This window comes from Brassica napus, chromosome C9, assembly GCF_020379485.1.
Source record: "Brassica napus cultivar Da-Ae chromosome C9, Da-Ae, whole genome shotgun sequence".
Lineage (NCBI taxonomy): Eukaryota > Viridiplantae > Streptophyta > Magnoliopsida > Brassicales > Brassicaceae > Brassica > Brassica napus.
In genome coordinates, this window is record NC_063452.1 from 54,799,239 (window position 1) to 54,819,522 (window position 20,284).

Consider the following 20,284-nt stretch of genomic DNA (forward strand, 5'->3'; position numbering starts at 1 on the left):
CCCCTAATTAAATCCATTGTTTGAACTAGCTAGTCTCATATCTATTGGAGTTTATAGGACAAGAGAATCCCAAGTACTAAATATTTTCAAGAATACTGTTGACTAGAATAAAGAGAATTGATAGATTAACATATCACTAATAGATAAGCTAATGTTATATATTTTTAAGAATTACAATCCTAAAGTATTTTCATTTTAAATGTCCTAGAACAAGAGTCAACTAGCTAGCTAGGTAACGATCCATATAGCTGGAAACAAGTAAATCGCATTATAAACAGTACAGAAATGGCGTTTTAAAATGATTGAGCGGTACTAAAATAATATGTATAATTTTAAAATATTTATGTTTGATTCTTTTTGAATAATTTATATATCCAGCCATGCAAAACGAGAAAACTGTGCCTATGCGTCAATTCCCATTTTCTCACCTCCCATTAAAAAATTGTATATAAAATTATTTATGTGCTCGAGCTAAATAGTCCACACATAGGTATATATATACAATGTTTATACCCAACTTTCACTGCAAGAAAACATCAGCATACCGAGGAAAAAAATCGTCGGTATGTCGTCGGAATAACGTTATTCCGACGACATACCGACGAAACAAGTCATCGGAAATTCATTTTTCCTCGGAAATCCCTCGGAAATTTCCGACGGAATTCCGAGGAAATAAATTTCCGAGGAAACTCCGAGGACCACCAGTTCGTTGGAAATGTCCTCGGAATATACCGAGGGAGAACTTCTTCAGGATATTTCGATAGACTTTCCGGTGGTCCAATCCTCGGAAGTTCTGACGAAATGTTCCTCAGAATTTTCATCGGGAATTTCCGAGGAACGAAGCCCTCGAAAAATTTCGAGGAATGGGTCCCTCGGTATATTCCGAGGAAGGAGTCCCTCGGTATATTCCGAGGAAATGTTCTTCGGAAATTTCCGAGGGTTCATCTCCTCGGAATTTCAAAAAAAATTAATTTTTTTTTTAAAAATAAAATTTTTGAAATTTAAATTCGAAAATATAAAATTAAAATTAAAATTGAAAACATATTCGATAATATTCAAAGTTGTACAAATAAAAATAAAACATTCTGAGTTTTTGAAAAAAAAAAAACTACAGGTCTTGCACGTTCGGGAACACCTCGTTCGGGTACATCCTCTACATCATCTCCATCATTGGCTGGTTCAGCCTCTTCTGTGCCTCATAGCCCGCCTGTTGAGCCGTCATCTGGGTCTCCAACAAAGATATGCGATCATCCTTGTCCTTCAACTGAGCCGTAAGTACTTCTGGATCAACAAAGGGCGGTGGTGCAGAAGAAGGAGGAAACGACCGGGTGCGACAACCCAAACCGACCAAACGTCTCTTCTTCTTTGGAACCGACTGAAATAGAAAATAGCCAAATTTAAATAATATAAAAAGATGATAAAATAAAAATCAAGAAATAAATGAATTGAACTTTAAAAAAAGAACTTACCGATTCAACGATTTCGTTGATTCGAAACCGGGACAAGTTGGTCGAAGCCGTCGAATCGTCATCCTCGGTTTGAAGCTGAAACACTTCGTCTTTCACCTGAGTTTGGACCAGGGTGACCACTTCCCTCACAAGACCGTCATCAATCTGGCCGGTCGTCTTGTTGGTATACGCCCTCTTCATTAGGGCGAGATCATCAACCGGCTCGCCATCATTTTCTTCCGCCTTGAAAAAAAACATAAATTAAACAAACATTAGAAATTAAAAGAAATGCACAAAAAATAAAATTTCAAAACTTAAATAATTGAAGAAAAAGCGGCTGAACTTACCATGCGATTCCCCAGAGTGGCAATAGATTGAGCACCCAAGTTATGCTTGAAGACGCCCTTCCCTTTACGGTCCCTCCTGCGGTTGGTGGAGTTGGTGGAAGAAGTTTCTTTCGTCTCTTCCTTATCCCAATGCGCACACAACTCCGTCCAGACCGTGTTGTTGATCGACTTTGTGACCTTTTAATAAATAAAAAAGAAAATAGTTTAATAAATTAAAAAATAGTTTAATAAATTAAAAAAAATTGTTTAATAAATTAAAAACAACCTTGTTGATTTTCCACTTCTTCTTCCACTCGTGGATCTGCTTCCCATAGTTGTCCATAACTTTATGGACGAAGTGGTGATAGATAAATAGCGTCTCATCGGAATTCCAGTTGCATTCTTGCTGGAAAAAAAACACAACTAGTAGAAAATTTATATTAAAGATTAAAAATATAAGTAAAAAATTAGAATACTTACCGCAAACTGACGAAACCACAAATGCTTCTTCTCGGTAGGGAAGTCAGTGAAAGTCGGATGTCCCTTATCGAGGGCCGAGTACATCATACGGTTGATCCATGCGCTGATCCCGTTCCCGGATCGGTTGAACATAATAAAAAGAATAAATTATTAATAATGAATCAAATTTTAATGAAAAAAATACGTAATTACCATGTTTGACCCCGTCCATGTGGATACGGAGTGAGATAGGGAAGATGGTCACGACCGGGCTGTCGAACCAACTCCGCAACACTCATCACTCTCGGAGGACCCGGAGGAGCAGGAGCGGGTGTAGCAGGGGGAGCGAGAGGAGCAGAAGCGGGAAATGGAGAGGGAGATGTATGGTAGGAGCTGTGGGGCGAAGCGGAATCCTGAATCTGGCTAGAATCCCGAGACTGGCTCCCCGTACCACCACGACCACGACGCTGTCTAGGCCAGGTCTGATCATCATTAGACCTGTAAACTAAAAAAAAACATATTTAAAAATTCGTTCTAATAATTTTAATAAATAAAAAAAACATATTTAAAAAATAGTTTTTAATCACAAATAAATAAATAGTTTTACAAAAAATAGTTTTAATAAATAAAAAATAGTTTAATAATTACAAAGAAATAGTTTTAATAAATAAAAAATAGTTTAATAATTACAAAAAATAGTTTTAATAAATAAAAAATAGTTTAATAATTACAAAAAATAGTTTTAATAATATTAAAAATGTTTAATAATTACAAAGAAATAGTTTTAATAAATAAAAAATAGTTTAATAATTACAAAAAAATTGTTTTAATAAATAAAAAATAGTTTAATAATTAAAAAAAATAGTTTTAATAATATTAAAAATGTTTAATAATTACAAAAAATAGTTTTAATAAATAAAAAATAGTTTAATAATTGCAAAAAATAGTTTTAATAAATAAAAAAATGGTTTAATAATTACAAAGAAATAGTTTTATAAATATGAAATCATCTTTTATAAATCCAAAATTGAATTTATATACAAAAAACGTTTTGTAAAATCCAAAAAATCAAATTTATATACAAAAAACGTTTTGTAAAATACAAAAATCGAATTTATATACAAAAATTGATTTTATAAATACAAAAATAATAAAAAATTTATTAAAAAATTCTAAATCAATTCAACACAACAAATTATCCAACCAAATCACAACTCTAAACCTATTATACAACCAAATCACAATCCTAACCAATCACCCTAACAAAAATCTATCAAAAAACTTCCAAAATCATCAAATCTACACAAAAACCTAACAAAGAGAGTGGGATAGGGTCCTTACATGATTTGTGTAGGTTTAGAGAGGATTCGCCGGAGAGATCGTCGGGAGAGAAAGGGGAGATCGCCGAGAGGAGGGAGAGGAGCCGGAGAGGAAGAAGAGAGAAATGGGGAAGAAGAAGTGTTTCGTCTTTATAAAACCTAGGGTCCGACGGAAACTATCCGTCGGAATTTCATCGGTATTTTCAATTTCAATTTTCGCGAAATATTTCGCGGATGGTTTGCCCGGTTAAATGAAAATATTCCGAGGAAATTCCGACGGACACTTAAATATCCGTCGGAATTTCCTCGGATATTTCATTAATCCGAGGAAAAAGAATATCCTATGCATGTATTTCTATTGGTTTATATTGTTCCTCGGAATTCCGTCGGAATATTCCGAGGAAATTCCGAGGAAATTCCGAGGAACTAGGGTTTGGGGTTTCAAAACATCGATTTTTTTTTGCCGTATTTCATTTCTTATACAATTGTTATGCATACCATTGAGGATTCTTTGTATAGATGATCATAAACCATGAAATAACAAAATTTCAAAAATAATTGTAAGTATTCCTTTTACCGTTTATTAAAGTGTATAAGTGTTTCTCTTATGTTGTGTGGTTTTCGTTCATGCAATCGTAAAAGTGTTTGTTATTGGGTAAAACACCAAAGTTTGACTTCATAATCTGGTTAAGACACGTAATGAAGGTTATATACGTGTTATTCAATCCGCAAAACGTTGTTTTCGGTTAAAAACCCCTAGTTCCTCGGAATTTCCTCAGAATATTCCGAGGGAATTCCGAGGAAACCCTTATCTTCCTCGGAATTCCGTCAGAATATTCCGAGGAAATTCCGAGGAACTAGACTCTATAATCGAATCCCTAAATTGACAAGGTCTATTCAGAGGAAATTCCGAGGAAAACCTATCTTCCCTCGGAATTTCCTTGGTATTTCTATTTAAAAAAAAAAAAGTCGATACTAGTCTATTTCCGAGTCATCATCACCAGATGAATCTGAATCTGGATCTTGGTGAAACTCTGATGTGCCGTGGGGTAGCGCACCGGGCAAAACAGGCATGCATGGCTTGATCATGGAAAGCAGTAAAGATATATGTTCATTGTTTGACTCATATCTTCCAAACCACGAGGCTTCTACGCATGAAATCACTTGGAGAATGTTCTCAACTCAATTACGGAGCTCCTTGAAGAAGAATCAGATCAAACGAAGTTCATATGTGATAGTTATGCTATTTACAAATCAGGTGATCTTCAGTTCTCGCGAATTCAGACCACCCGAGAAGCTCGAAATGGCTAACCTTCTTTCTGATGAACCAACGGTCAATTCAATCATGACAAAGGTTATTATTCATGTTCTAAATGTTCAAGAAAGCATTGGGCTTGATGGTTTTCAAAAAGATTCAAAAAACGAACTTGTTTGGGCCAAATGGAGAAACCGATAAATATTGGCTAAGGGAAAAGATGGATTTCGACCAGGCCTCAAAGGGACATGTCTTGGCCCATATCAGGAGTATATTATTCACCTTTCAAAGTCCTGGTCGTGGCTATATGAAGAGGTAGTCCAAGTTTCAGTCAAAGACTTTATTTAGTCAAGTCTTTGTTTCTATTTCCAATGTCTTGTTTTTAGCACATTTTTCTTTGGATCTCTACAACTTGTAATCCTATAAATAAGGCCTTAGAGCCACGAAATAAAACAGATTGTTTTTCCTTTTTTATGAGTTTCTCTCATTGTTCTTTGTTTAGAACACTTCTTAGTTTCTTGGTGAGGTTATCTCCAAGTTTCGATCCTTCTTTTGTTGGACCGGTGCGTCACATCCGGCAACGATCGAAGTCTGGTAGTATCTTTGGGCTATTCCGCAACCCTTAGTGTCACCCCTCGATCCATCAGTTCTCAATCCTCTCGGATCTGAGTTCATATCAACCTTACCGAAAGAGTGATCCATATTTTGGTCGTATCAAACTCTCCATTCACTGGTTCATCCTCTACGTGAACGACGGCTTCCTCTCCGAAATCGGTTAAATCGACTACAAGGCCAACTCCAGCTAAATCTTCTGCTGCACTTAAGTTGCCGGATGTGCTTGGTTGTAGTGGGTCTTCCAGCTCAGAACTTCCCTGAACTCGGCCTCTCGGGTTGAGTCTTGTAACAGTAACCCATGGATCATCTCTGTTCCTTACCCGGGGGTACTTTATATAACAAACCTGTAAAATTAAAAAAATTATTAGTAAAATTATAAATTAATACACATGATGATGAATCATTCTGAATAATTAATATTTAATTACCTGATCGGCCTAAGAAGCAAGAATGAAAGGATCATAATATTGTAGCTTTCGCCTCGAATTTACTGATGTAACACCAAATACATCTGTTCTCACACCTCGATCTAGAGTGTTGTCGTGCCAATCACAATAGAAAACAGTACAGCGCAATCCAACCATGCCCAAATACTTGATTTCCAAAATCTCATGTATGTGTCCGTAGTATACATCATCTCCTGATGCAGAATAAATGCCAGCATCATAAGTCGTACTCGAACGTCTCCTCTTCTGAGTTGTGAATGCATATCCTCGAGTACAAAATCTCAGATATGACTTCACAACAAAGTTTGGTCCAACGACCATCTCGCGTATCCAATCGTCAAATGTTTCACCTCTGGCCAAACCAGCAGACACCTATTAATAGCACATATATATGTTATATCAATAAATGTGAATTCGTATAAATATGTGATAAATGATATTTTAATTTGTTTAAAGCACTCACATAAGTAAACATCCAACCAGCAAATTCTCTCTGCTTCATTTCTTCTAGTTCGTCCTCTGTGGCGTATCTATATTCGAACCGCTTTTCTGCCATGAAAATCATGTACATATGTTGACAATAATGTAATTAATTAAGATTTAAATTTCAACTTGTTAAAATAAAAATTTGTAAGCTAATTTGTTTACCTCTCATATTGAAGAACATCTTCGGAGTTGGTGAGCAAATATGTTTGCAAATTACTGCGTTCCTGCTCAGTAAGTCGACGGTCCTTTGGTTTTCCGCTAAGTCGTCCAACGTCTGTGAAAATGTCTGGAACCGTAACATGATATGTTGCCCGTTCGCCTCTATCATCATGCCGAGCAGGTCTTCTGTTTTTGGTCTGAACTTCTGCTGGAAAGTAGTACTCGGCAAAGTTTGAAGTTTCTTCATTGATCATCTGTGCGACTATAGAACCTTCCACCCTACTTAAATTTTTCACCATCTTGTTCAAATGGAACATATACTGCCCATACATATACATCCATCTATACTGCACAGGACCACCAAGTTCCAATTCTCTTGCCAGGTGAATAACAAGATGCTCCATAACATCAAAAATGAGGGAGGAAATATCTTCTCAAGGTTGCACTGAATCACGGCTATGATAGTCTTCAAATTTTCAATACCTTCAAGAGTCACTGATCTCGTGCATAAATCGCGGAAGAAACCACTTATCCCTGCAATTGCTTCATGAACATTTCGTGGTAATAGTTCCTTGAAGGCAAACGGAAGGAGGCGCTGCATCATTACATGGCAATCGTGGCTTTTCAAGCCAGTAAACTTTACTTCCTTTATGTCGATACAGTTACGCAAATTAGATGCGTAACCGTCTGGAAATTCCACATCGTTTGAAATCCAATCAAAGAACGCATCTTTTCCCTCTGCATCAAGTCGGTATATGGGAAAAGGAGCCCTACCATTCTCATCAATATGAAGTTCTGAACGAGCACATATATCGACTAAATCCAGTCTTGACTTCAAATTATCCTTTGTTGTACCTTGAACATTAAGGATCGTGTTCATGAGATTGTCAAAAAAGTTCTTCTCAATATGCATGATATCTAAATTATACCTTAGCAGATGATCCTCCCAGTATGGCAGATCCCAGAAAATATTTTTTTTGTGCCAGTTATGTAGGTCTCCAACAGCATCTACCGGAAAACGCTCATGTCCACCGACGTCAGGCGTTATTTCTGCACCAAAATCTCTTAGTTGTGTCTTCAAATCTTTCCCACAAATTTCCGGAGGTGGATTGTCAAACACCCTCTTGTTCTTCGTAAACAAATTCCTACTCCTATGATATGGATGATCAGGTGGTAGGAATCTCCTGTGACAGTCAAACCAACACGTTTTCCTTCCGTGTTTTAGTTGGAAAGCATCAGTGTTATCTTGATAATATGGACATGATAGCCTTCCATGCGTTGTCCATCCAGATAACATACCATATGCTGGAAAATCACTTGTTGTCCACATTAGTACTGCCCACATTTGAAAGTTTTCTTTACACAAAACATCGTATGTTTCAGCACCTTTAGCCCATAGTTGTTGCAACTCATATATTAGTCGCTGAAGAAACACATCAAGTGATCTCTTAGGATGCTCTGGTCGGGGAACGAGAATCGAGAGAAACAAAAACTCTCGTCGCAAGCACAAGTTTGAGGGTAGGTTGTATGGTGTAAGAATGACTGGCCATAGAGAATACTGTCTTCCACTCTTGCCAAACGGGCTGAAACCATCAGTACATAATCCAAGGTAGACATTTATTCTCTCATACGCAAAGTCGGGATACTTTGATTGGAAATGCTTCCACGCTTTTGCATTTGAAGGATGTCTGATCTCACCATTTGTTGAGTGCTCCGCATGCCATCTCATTGGTTGCGCTGTGCGTTCAGACAGATACAACCTCTGCAACCTTTCCGTCAAAGGAAAATACCACATCCTTTTATATGGCACTGGAACTCTTCCACTCGTATCTTTATAACGAGGCTTCCCACAAAATTTGCATGTAACCCGCTGTTCATCCGCCCTCCAATAAATCATGCAGTTGTCGCTGCATACATCTATTACCTGATACGATAAACCAAGACCAGCTACGAGTTTCTGAACCTCGTAGTATGAACCAGGAGCTACATTATCCTCGGGTAGAATACCTTTTACAAAATCAGTAATCGCATCCACACAGTCTTCAGCCAAATTATAATCTGTTTTAATGCCCATCAATCTTGTAGAAGATGATAAAGCTGAATGACCAATTCTGCAACCTTCGTACAATGGTTGCTTTCCAGCATCCAACATATCATAAAATCTCCTAGCTTCTGCATTGGGTAAATCTTCCCCTCTAAAATGATCATTTACCATCTGCTCAGTACCTACACCATAACCTACATCTGTTCCAATTGGTTCTTCTAATCTAACCGCTGGCTGAGGTTCGCTAGTACTACCATGTTCATATTCAGTTTCCCCATGATGACACCAAATTTTGTAACTTCGTGTAAACCCACTCATATATAGATGAGTCCAAACATCCCACTCTTTAATAACCTTTCTATTTTTACAATTAGAGCAAAGATATCTTAACATACCTGTTTTTGCATCCAGTTGTCGGTGAACTAACCCCATGAATTCGGTTATACCTCGTTGGTATTCTTCCGTAAGCAATCTCGTGTTCGGATCCAAATGAGGTCGATCGATCCAAGAACGGAAATAATTTGAAGAAGACATGTTTTTTATGAATCAAATTCGTGTGTAAAGAGAGTAAGAGGGAGGATGAAGATATGGAGTGAATGAAGAGGAAGAGGGGTGCTTGTATTTATAGTTGAAATCCTGCCGACAGACCGAGGAAATTCCGACGGAATTCCGACGCCAACGGCTAGTTCGTCGGAATTTACTCGGAATTTTTAAAATCCCCAACGGCTCTCCAACGGCTCTCTAACGGCTATAATATATCCTCGGAATTCATCGGTTTTTCCGAGGAATACATTTTTCCTCGGTATTCCATAAGAATATTCCGACGGATTTATATTTCCTCGGAATTCCGTCGGTATATTCCGAGGAAACCAAATTTTGTGTTTCCTCGGAATATCCTCGGAAATTCCTCGGGATATTCCGAAGATTTCATTTTCCGTCGGAATGTCCGTCAGAATACCGTTGTTTTCTTTTAGTGTTTAATCTACGTAGGTATTACCAAGTTCTGTTGTGTACAAAATTTGGAGGTAGTGACCAAAAAAGGAGGATTACTAAATTCTCCGGGAGGATCAGACATACATTAAACTTGAAGGATAGAGGATTTACTTGTCATACAATTTTTTTTCAAGATTATAATGAACATCACTAATGAATGAAGAATTTTATAAAAAATGCTATTCTGTTTTTTTTTTCATTTTCTTGTTAATTTAAATTACACTAAACAGGAAATAAAAAACTTGACACTTATAATTTTTAATTGATAAATATATCGTGGAAAAATGTTGTTGATGATGAATAATTTGTAACAGAATTGATATCGAGTTGTATTTTTTTTTAACATGATATTGAGTTGTATTGCTTTGGTTTATAGGTAGAGACAAAACGCATCCATGTCTCGCTTTACGCAGTTCCCTTCTCTTCATGTGTGGCGACGCCCTCTTTATCTCTTCTACGCCCTCTTTATATCTTCTACGCCCTAAAAGCTCTCTTGATCATGCAACTTTATATATTACTTTTATATTCTATAATTTGTTTTTGGTTACCACGCTAATATTATAAAATACTCAGAAAGGGATCAACGTCGCGGCCTTTTTGTTTAATTAATGTTAATTGTTTTTATTCTGATGAACGACGCTACGTATATGAAGCATCTTCTGCACATTCGTAGACAGAGAAAAAGAGAGACAAAAGGACCCAACATGCACACAACAAGATACGAGCTTTCGGTTGCTTTTCTCTTTCGTGATTCTTCTGTTGGGTAAGCTCTTGTTTTTACTGTTTTTTCTTTTATTATTGATTACATAGAAACTCAAAATTTATCATATTGTTTGTGTTTTGTTTTCAATTCAAATTGTATTTCGATTATATGTTTCAAATATTTTTAGTAAAAAATGTTTTAAAATATTTCGATTGTGTATTTTTGCTAATAACTGTTTTCTGCGAATGAAGATATGAATTATGTCTGTGACAAAAAAAAAAAGATATGAATTATGTATTTATAGGAGCTCGTCTTCCGATATACATAAACTATACAATTTATAATATTTTTAACGGTTTATAATATATTTAGCAACATTCGTGTACAACATGAAAGTTCTTTAGCAAACAAACAAATAAATAATGTATAACATGTTTTCTAGAAACACTACGAAACGAATAAATCATCTTAAATTGTATCTAACAGCATTTTGGTAATTGTTGTGTTAGATGGTTTGAGAATAAATTCCATAAACATTGAACTATATCGGTTCAGAACCAAGTGTGGTTGTTCCATCATGATGCTACGTATATCTATATGAAGGGGACTTCTAAATAATATATATATATATATATATATATGGAGTGTATATTCCACGTATATATAACAAAATAAAACAATACAAACAGATAAACAGGAATCCAAATACTTAGAAGGCACTAATCTCATACATCGACAGGGGCACTCTCATACTTAGAAGCTTCCCATCAGCTGAAGCCACGAAATGAAGAAAGCCATGATGGTTGTGATTGTGAGGAGGGTGAAGAAGAGGAGTATCAGGTGGTGCCATAAGATGCGGCTCTGGTGATTTGATCATCGTCTTTTCCGTGAAGATCAGATAAGATGCATTCTGCTTTTCAGGAAACCTTCATTTTCACTTTGTCAAACAACTAGTTACAACACCACATATGCTGGTCTTACTCACTCTCATGTTAATACCAGTTCCTCTCCTCGCGAATGCTCTTAAACAGATAAATATGAATCTTGGTTTAGGTCTCAGGCATAACAGCGTGGTGTCATATCCACTGATCATCTTGCTTTGAAATGATTGTATATATTGATATTGGGTTTACATAGATCTGGCACAACAGAACAGGTTTGATGGTTTAGCTTCTTATCGTCTTGAGAAATCTTTGCTAGTTCAGTTTATAGACATGAAGATTGCTGGAAGCATGATTAGAAACCTTTAGGCTTTCAAGGGGAGATTTCAAATCGAGGAGCTCTCTCAGACGATGAGCAGAATGATAATTGAATAAATACAGATCAGTTCGAAGAAAAATGAAGAATGAAACTAATGATAATTGGTTCATTTTAAATGCCACATTGGCACTGAGCTCACAAGAGAGGACATTAAGAAACTCTACTCCAAAATTGGTCTCATGTAAGTAGCATTCTACAATCAACTGATAATTACACTCAGTGGTATCAGAACATTCTAAACTAATTTTCATCACCATGGTTTTGATATTTCTATTACAGCTATCTATATGGTCACGGGGAGCTTGCTATATGTGAAGATATATATATAGATGTGCATTGTCTCAAAGATATACTCTGGTTTCTATGGATGGTGTGTACTGGAGATGGCTTCTTTCCTCATATAAAGAAGATTACTATCTGACTTTATGTTATTTTTTGTTATATTTGGTTTTAACTACAAGCTATGATGGTGCTATAGTTTTATACTTTTATTGCCTTTCAGTCTGAACATTATTACCTGTTAATTCTTTTGCAAAGACAGATTGCCCATACCGGACTGATTATGAGGCAACACCAACAATATTGAGCTTCCTTATGTATAACATCTGGCTACTACAGTTACTAATCTTTCCAGTAAGTGTAAACCTTGAACATTGTTTCCAGGCTCAGTGTTTATGTTTTCTGCTCCAGGTTTCTAAAAAAAATGGCGAAGGCTGTCGGGTCAGGTGGACAGAGATTGGGAACAAAACATTACAAGCTCACACATTTCATAGAGGTAAGATTTCATTCGTTTATCACAAACTCTGACTCATTAGTTCCACTTAGATTCTGGTTATAGTGATTGCTTTTGTCATCAGTGTTTTACAAGTCACCACTAGACTCACTGAGTTACTATTAAAATAATTTGGTTAGTAAACCCGTATTGTTTGAATATCGACGTTATTTCTTAATTAGGTATTAATTGGTACACGACTAAGAGACAATGAGTTTGGACACTCAGAGAGATTTGTCACGACTAATTATATTTGTTTTGAGACATACATTTGTTGACATTAGCTTTGGATTTATTTTCCAGAAAATAAGCTCGGGATAGAGCGAAGAAGAATTCATGGATCTACAAATCCTACAACTTTGAAGGTTGGATGGTAAGTTTTATCATCTGTGTTAACTCTTTAGGTCTCTCTTTATCTTGAGGAAGTTGATGCGGACGCAGCCAAGTGTTTGGTGTACGTCAGTGATGTGTTGTTATAGTTCTGAACTCATGTCTAATACTAATTGCGGCTGAGTTTTACAGTTCAAATATGCGGTGTTTTTTGATTATATAAGTTTGAGGAAGAAGGAGAACATGAACCTAATGCAGATATGTGAATGTGTTGCACAGGTCCAGAAGTCGTGGATTCACGCAGTATCGTCTACAAGTTCTTAGTCTGACGAAGAGCAAAAAACAATAAAGAAGAGTGCCTGTCTTAAAATTGGAGGTGGAATAAAAACTCATTTGGTTGCTTTTGATTTTCTTCGTTGTCCTTTTTATTGAGAAATCGTACAATTTGCGATTTCACATTCGTTTTATGCCAAGTGAGTGTGTATGAAGATTTCCTAATAAGAATATATGACATTTGTTTATTGCTTATCAGTATTGTACACTCTTGCAGGCCTTTTATTATATTTGAGAAGTAATTAACTTAAATTTTGTAAATAATTAATATTACCTTAAGAAATTTTATAGATTTATATTCTGTTTCTGTTTTTAAAAAGAATATATGCTTTTTTAATTATGCTTTTGAAAAATTGGGCTAATCTTCTATGAAGCTTCCACGGAGCATTAGTAAAGATTAGTTCTTTAGAAAGACTCACAAAGAAAAGTATATTGCTGAGATAAATAGGAAATACGTTAACATATACTTGGTTCATGTTTCCGAAAAACAAAAAACAGCCAAAACTCTTTAAACCCATTGTTATAAAATCATGACATTTAATTAATTTATACGAACAATAGTTTAATAAAATATTTTAACAACTATTTACTTCTACAGTAGAACCTCTATAAATTAATACTCGATAAATTAATAATCTCTATAAATTAATAAACTTCGCCGGTCCCAACTTGGGCCGGTTCAAAATTTGACACAAATCGATAAAATAATAAGATAATAATTTCTTAGAAAATTCTATGTAAATATATGGTCCCAGTAAAATTATAAATTAATAATTTATATTTATACATATTCATGTAAGTAAAAACTTATTATTATATTGTTTTTTTTATATTCATAGTGGAATTATTTTTATATTTTCTTAACACTTATTATATTTTATTAAGTAATATTATATCTAAAACCACATTTAAATTCTATGCAATATATATTATATACACAAAATAATATAATAAAATTAATATAAATGTCAAATTTCAAAAGTAAAAATTAAAGTCTATAAACTAAAATCAAATATTTTTCTTATCTTATAATAAATATATCTTAAAATAAAAAATCTAAATAAGGAAACTTTTGTAAATTAATATCTCTATAAATTAATAAAATTTCAAAGTCCCAACATTATTAGTTTATAGAGGTTTTACTGTAGATGATTTATAAACACATGAAGATTTTACAATATTTGATTTTAACACAACAAATCATTAGTAAAATTTAAATAGAAATTATCTGCGCGTAACGCGGAAAACGATCTAGTCATTTTAATACGTGCATGGTATTATTTCTAAATCTACCATACACTTATAATTTATTAATATATCACCTCCTAATTAATACTTTAATTAAAAGTGATATATCCGAAGGAAAATGAAACAATGAATAACACTATGCATGTTTTTGTAATGTTTTTAAAAATATTTTAATTTTAATTGAATGATTTTACGTATCATTCCAAATGTTAATTTTATTGGTTTATAATAGTATAGATGCATATCAAATATTGGGTTTGGTTATGTTTTTCTTACAAAACAAACTCTCCAATGTGAAAAAACTGAATTTTGGATTATCATCTCTTTCGATCGGTTTTGTTTAAGGAAAATTTTACGGAGCTAGGCTAATGAGACTATTCGTGAAAAAAAAAAGAAGCTAATGAGACCATATAAGATTTATTTACTTGTATCTTTGTTATATTTTCCTTTTCTGATGCAAAGTGATATTTTAGATATATAAATTTAGTCAGCAAGTGAACCAATTAATCGTCAGGTTGGAATTGACAGGACTACTTGTAAATTTCTCGATGAATATTAAACACATTGATATATAAATCACATTTTTATTTAAATAAAACTATTCTAAAATTTCATGATGATTTTTTTTTATCTTTTTCAGTGATTTCGGTTGGTTATCGATCGCTTTATATTTTTTTGAAATCTTTCACTAAAATTACAGATTCTATTTAAGCAAAAAAAAAAAGTTACAGATGATGTTTAGCTGTATTAAATTAAACAATTTACATAACATGTATATTTCATTTTTCAAAAAAAAAACATGTATATTTTATTTTTTGAAAGAGGGTATAAACATGCATATTTCACGTTATTTTTCTTCGATGACAAGTACTATGCCATGCATGCTTCATCAAAAAGTTTCACCAACCAAATACACAACACTGTAACTGTAACAAAGAGAGGCTGTGAATAACATAGAGGGATTATTAGCAGGTTTAGAATGGTCCAATTGTACATGTAATTTAAGTTCGTTTAGTTTGGTTTAGTTGGGTTTAAACGGCATTGTTTTGCTCAACATAAAATAAACCCAAGTGGTAGAAAGGTAACTTCTTCTATAATGGGATCCAGCTTTCTTTGCATATTTTTGGAACATTCTCATCGTTTTAACTCTAAAAGGAAGATGAAAATTGTGACTTCCACAATGTGCCACGTTATTGGTTCAACAGGGTATCGATGCCATACGTCAACATTTTTCTTCGTTTTTAGATAAATAGACACAGCTTTTATACTCGTTTAATTTCATATCGGTTACTATTTTTTTCCGCGACACACGCGTTATGCATCTTACACAGCCAAATACATATCACATTTTTAGTGCTTCTCGTCTTTGTTTGTCACCATTATCATATATGCAACTTATAGAATTTTCGCATGTGGGCAATTAATAATCATATTCTTTACAAAAATTACTAAACTTTAAATTTTACATATAACTAATTTGTTTGGACTCCGTTTCCAGTTTAATATATAACTCTGAATTGTGTTTTTTTCCTATGGTTAATATAAATATTTTTATCAAGGTGTTGGTGACTTTGTAGTAACTTTTTGTTAGAAAAAAGAAAAAAGAAAAAGACTTTGTAGTAACACTAAAGAGTTGGTTATTTTGTGTGTTTAGATTCAAACCATTTTTAGTACGGAAATTTATTTTTAAATCAGAATATCTAATTTTGGGATATAAGAGAGATTATGGACTTAAGACTCAAAACTTAGGAAAAATATAAGTCTTTTGGTCAAACAATTTGTTTTATGTAGTGGTTGAACAATGCAAAAATAAGAAAATGATAACTGACAACCAAACAGAATATTGGTAGTTAAAACCATTATACACTAATAATATACAAACTCTAAAGCTTAAGATTTTTTTGAAAGAACACATAAGAAGGCATTCTTTAGTTCTGAAAACATATGTCACCAAATAAACAAAATATATAAAAATTAGTGAAGATCATCCCATTGGAGGACCCCACAGTACATGGTTCCATTAATGGAAGAACCTCTATATAAAAAGCGCAACTGCACTCTGCTCTCTTCATGTCTCACTCATCCATCTAACCACAAAACATCATCACCATCATATTCCTCTCTTTAATACACCACTACCTAACACACATTTGAATTTTCGCTCAAGAGATTAATTTCTCAAATCACCAGGTATGCTAATCTTCAAAACTGAATCATCATTTGCTATTTATAGAGAAATAGTTAGCTTCGTTTGTTGAGTTGTCGTTTGTAATTAGTGGTTATTAACATTATCATTATTGTTAATTGTGCAGGAAAGCCAGGGAAGAGTATTAAGAGAGGTTCTGATCCTATTTGAGATGATGGCTTGTGGCTTAAGCAAGAGCCTTGGCTTCTCCTCCTCGTTGAAGAAGCAGCAAGAAGGCATAGTGACCATCCTTGGTGGCATTTCGTCGAACACTTCATCTGCACCTTCGCTCAGGCGGACTTTCTCCGATGATTTGTTCTCCAAGAATTGGCTCTCTCACAACGAGTCTTCTCCTATGAAGAGGAAGAGGAAGGATCAAGATCTGGGTTCGATATTTGGGCTCAGATTCAAAAAGTCAAGAATCAGACGAAGGAGGAGATCGAGCCGGCCCAATCCGATGTATGGAGTTCGATCTTATCGGACAAGAAGAAGGCGGAGTCGAGCAACGACGCGGTTCCTCCGCCGTACGTTCATCCTCTGATGAAACGCGCCAGCTCCTTGAGCGAGAAAAGCCTCGAGATTTGCACTGAGAGTCTCGGATCCGAGACGGGTTGCGAAGGATTCGCTTCGTATGCATCTTCGGAGACTGCAGATGAGGAGAGGAATCTCATTCTCAGCGTTATAGTCACCAAAGAGGAAGAAGAAACAGAGGCTGAGGCTGAACAAGAATCAATCACGGTTCCAAATCACACACCATGCATGGAGCTGCCACGAGGATCGTTTCCTCCTCCGATTCGTTCGCTCTCGATCCAATCTGGTTCGGCTCTGCACATGAAAACTCGCCGCGACAATGGCCGATTGGTCTGGAGGCTGTTTCCATGCCGTCGCACAACAACTTCTCCGCCAAGCGCCAAGACGGACGCCTCCTCCTAACTTTTGCGGAAATCAGCGACGAACCCGATTGCGAAATTGACATCTTTAGCGACGAAGAAGACGAAACTGATGATGAGCTTCAGTGGGTCCGACGATGAAGAAGAAGAGGTAGAAGACGAGTTTGCGTACAAGCCCAGTGAGCTTACGTATAAGCTGGCACCAAAGCCCATTGGGCCTATATCTGTTCATAGGTTGGCACATAAGCCGATTGGTGTACCAAAAACAAATTCGAGATGGGATGAGTTAGAAACCAAAACGGACCTGTCGACGCCGGTAGACCACTCTCTGCCACCAAGGCCGAGGGTTGCTCAGCTCGCTCGGTCAATGAAGCCACCGTCTACGGTGGATGACACTGTAGGAGCAGCTTGCTTCAACACATGTGACTACTCTTGGAAGCTCGAAAACACTGAAACTTTGGGCCGCAACACAAATCCCCAATTTCAAGCCCAAAACTATGTCAACAAATCAATCGGTGTTGGAAATGACGGTTGGATAAATGGTTGCAAGGAACGTAGGAGGTCTCTGTTGTCCGTTGAGCCTTTCTGCATTGCCACTTCATAAGACCCTACCAAAGGGGTAATTACAAGAAGCATAAGTATATTATATATCTATCTATTATGTATATATATGCGAGTATGTATACTCGAATATATATGCATATTAACCAAATAATTGTCGTTGTTGCTGTTGTTTTTTCCAAAGAAAGTGAGGAGTGAAGATTAGGAAGTAAATTTATTGTTTCAAATGAGGTTAGAGACCTCGTTGGTGAAAGAAATATTTATGATGAGTGTTATGTTTTGTACAAAACTTTTGTTGTTCCATACCTGATAGCAAATAAGATCAAAACTCGTTTTATTCATTTAAATAAACATCACCACATTATGGCAAATACCATATGAGCACATAAAGGTATATAAGATCATTTGTTTGGGCCTCTAAAGTTGAAAGCAAAAAAAAATTATTTAAATTAGAAAGCAACAATAATATGTTTGAAAAAATCTTTATTTAAAAACAAAGTTAACTCATCTTCACCGTAGAGGATATGTATTTATTAATTAATTCAATAAAAAGAAGGACGCTAACATAATTGACTTTGAAGGCTGCGGCAAAGCAATAGGCTTGATTAGTCTTTGTTGAACCAACTTTGTTTGGTAATTCTTAAGTATTATGTCCTAGATATCACTGATGATAATGTGCTCTCACACTAATATACTCTGTTTTTCTAGACTAATCAAATTATAAACGTATTCAGGAGATGTTTCATGGCTAAGACAACAAAATTCAACTCAATTAAATCATCTAAATGGCTAAATCTTAAATCAATTATTTTTGAAATGTTGTTTGTATGACTATTCTGTGAATATTTCATTTCTTGAAACGTGAAAACTGTGAACAGATTTTGATCCTTTTCACATTGCAGAAGAAATAAATTACACGTAGATATACTTATGTTGAATTTGATTTGTAGTAATGAAGTTTTTAATTGGAGAATATATTACTTCTTACAAATTTTCTAACTTAAAACATCGTTTAAATTTTGAAAACTTGACTCTCTTTATGAATTTTTCAGAGGAGTGTCATGAAACTACTTTTCCGAAAAGAAGACATATTTGCAGAATTATTTTTGAAATGTTGTTTTATAACTAATAAGAAGAATATTAAGTCTTTTTGTCAAATTAAAAAATGGGAAACTTTAATAAATTAGATGGAAACAAAAAATTCATCGCGTCACTATAATAATTCAACTCGTTTCCTCTGACTCTGTCAGCCGTTCTTTACACTCTCGCCAAGATTCTTTTTTTTTTCTTTCTCCCCAATACTCTCTATTTTCCAAAATGATTATATGTTCACGGAATATCACTGTTCGGAGAAACTCATAAAGAGAGTCAATTTTATATCTAAAATAGCATCGCAGGCTCCAAAGATATTTTCTTTATCGAAAAGTAATTTCATGACACTCTTTGGTAAAACTCATAAAGAGAATCAAGTTTTTGAAAATTTATAAGATTGTTTTAAATTAGAAAATTTGTAAGAAGTGCTCCATTCTCCAATTAAAAACTTCATTACTACAAATCAAATTCAACATAAGCATATCCAAGTGTACAATTTTTTTTTCTGCAATGTTGAAAGGGTTCAAAATCTGTTCACGGTTTTCACTTTTCAAAAAATGAAATATTCACAGAATAGTCATACAAACAACATTTCAAAAATAATTGATTTAGGATTTAGACATTTAGATGACTTAATTGAGTTGGATTTTTCTGGCTTAGCCATGAAACATCTCACAAATACGTCTACAATTTCATTAGTCTCAAGAAAAACAATATAAAAACAAAATAAATAGCCAGATTACATCCCAAATTCATCAAGTAGACTTGAGTGGGGCCCCAATCCAATTATCCAGAAGCCCAAAACCGAGCCTCAACTCAAGCACAATCAGACCAACGATCTTTTTTACTGCTACATGACAAGAACATAACACATGGGAAATAAGCTCCAACATGTACGGATAAAGCAGCTGCGTCTCATAATCGTTTTGCAGTGTTATCGTCCAATGCTTGTAAATATAATAAATCAATGCCTACAAATTAAAATATGAATTACCTTCTAGTAGAGAGTCCATGAATTCATATTCATGCAACATATGTTCGATGCTCTTTTGTTTTTCAGACAAAACTGCAGTTTGGATCCAATTTTGTGTCAAGATCAAGACTTCAACCATAGGAGGAGAAATAAAACTCCTATATGGATCTAAGATTCGACTGGCAGTGCTGAAAGCAGATTAAGATGAAACATAGGACATGAATCACAAGAACATCCTTAGCTATTTCAGACAAGATAGAAAACTTCACACTATTGTCTCTCCACCATGATAGAATGTCATACCTTGTACCCAAGTTATTAGCTGATTCTACTTCAACATTTTCCATCAAGTATATGCTTAACTCATTAGCTGATTTAATACATTGG

The 20,284-nt window shown here is 34.8% G+C and overlaps 1 long non-coding RNA gene and 1 pseudogene across 1 annotated transcript; both read left to right on the forward strand.

Moving 5' to 3' along the window:
- The first annotated feature begins 10,630 nt into the window (after positions 1-10,630).
- On the forward strand, positions 10,631-13,136 carry LOC125593057. Its single transcript, XR_007328974.1, has 5 exons — positions 10,631-11,694; positions 11,793-12,109; positions 12,204-12,288; positions 12,589-12,658; positions 12,895-13,136. It is a non-coding gene; the product is annotated as an uncharacterized LOC125593057 (long non-coding RNA).
- A 3,375-nt stretch (positions 13,137-16,511) lies between these two features.
- LOC106367892 lies at positions 16,512-18,173 on the forward strand (annotated as a pseudogene).
- The last annotated feature ends 2,111 nt before the right edge of the window (positions 18,174-20,284 follow it).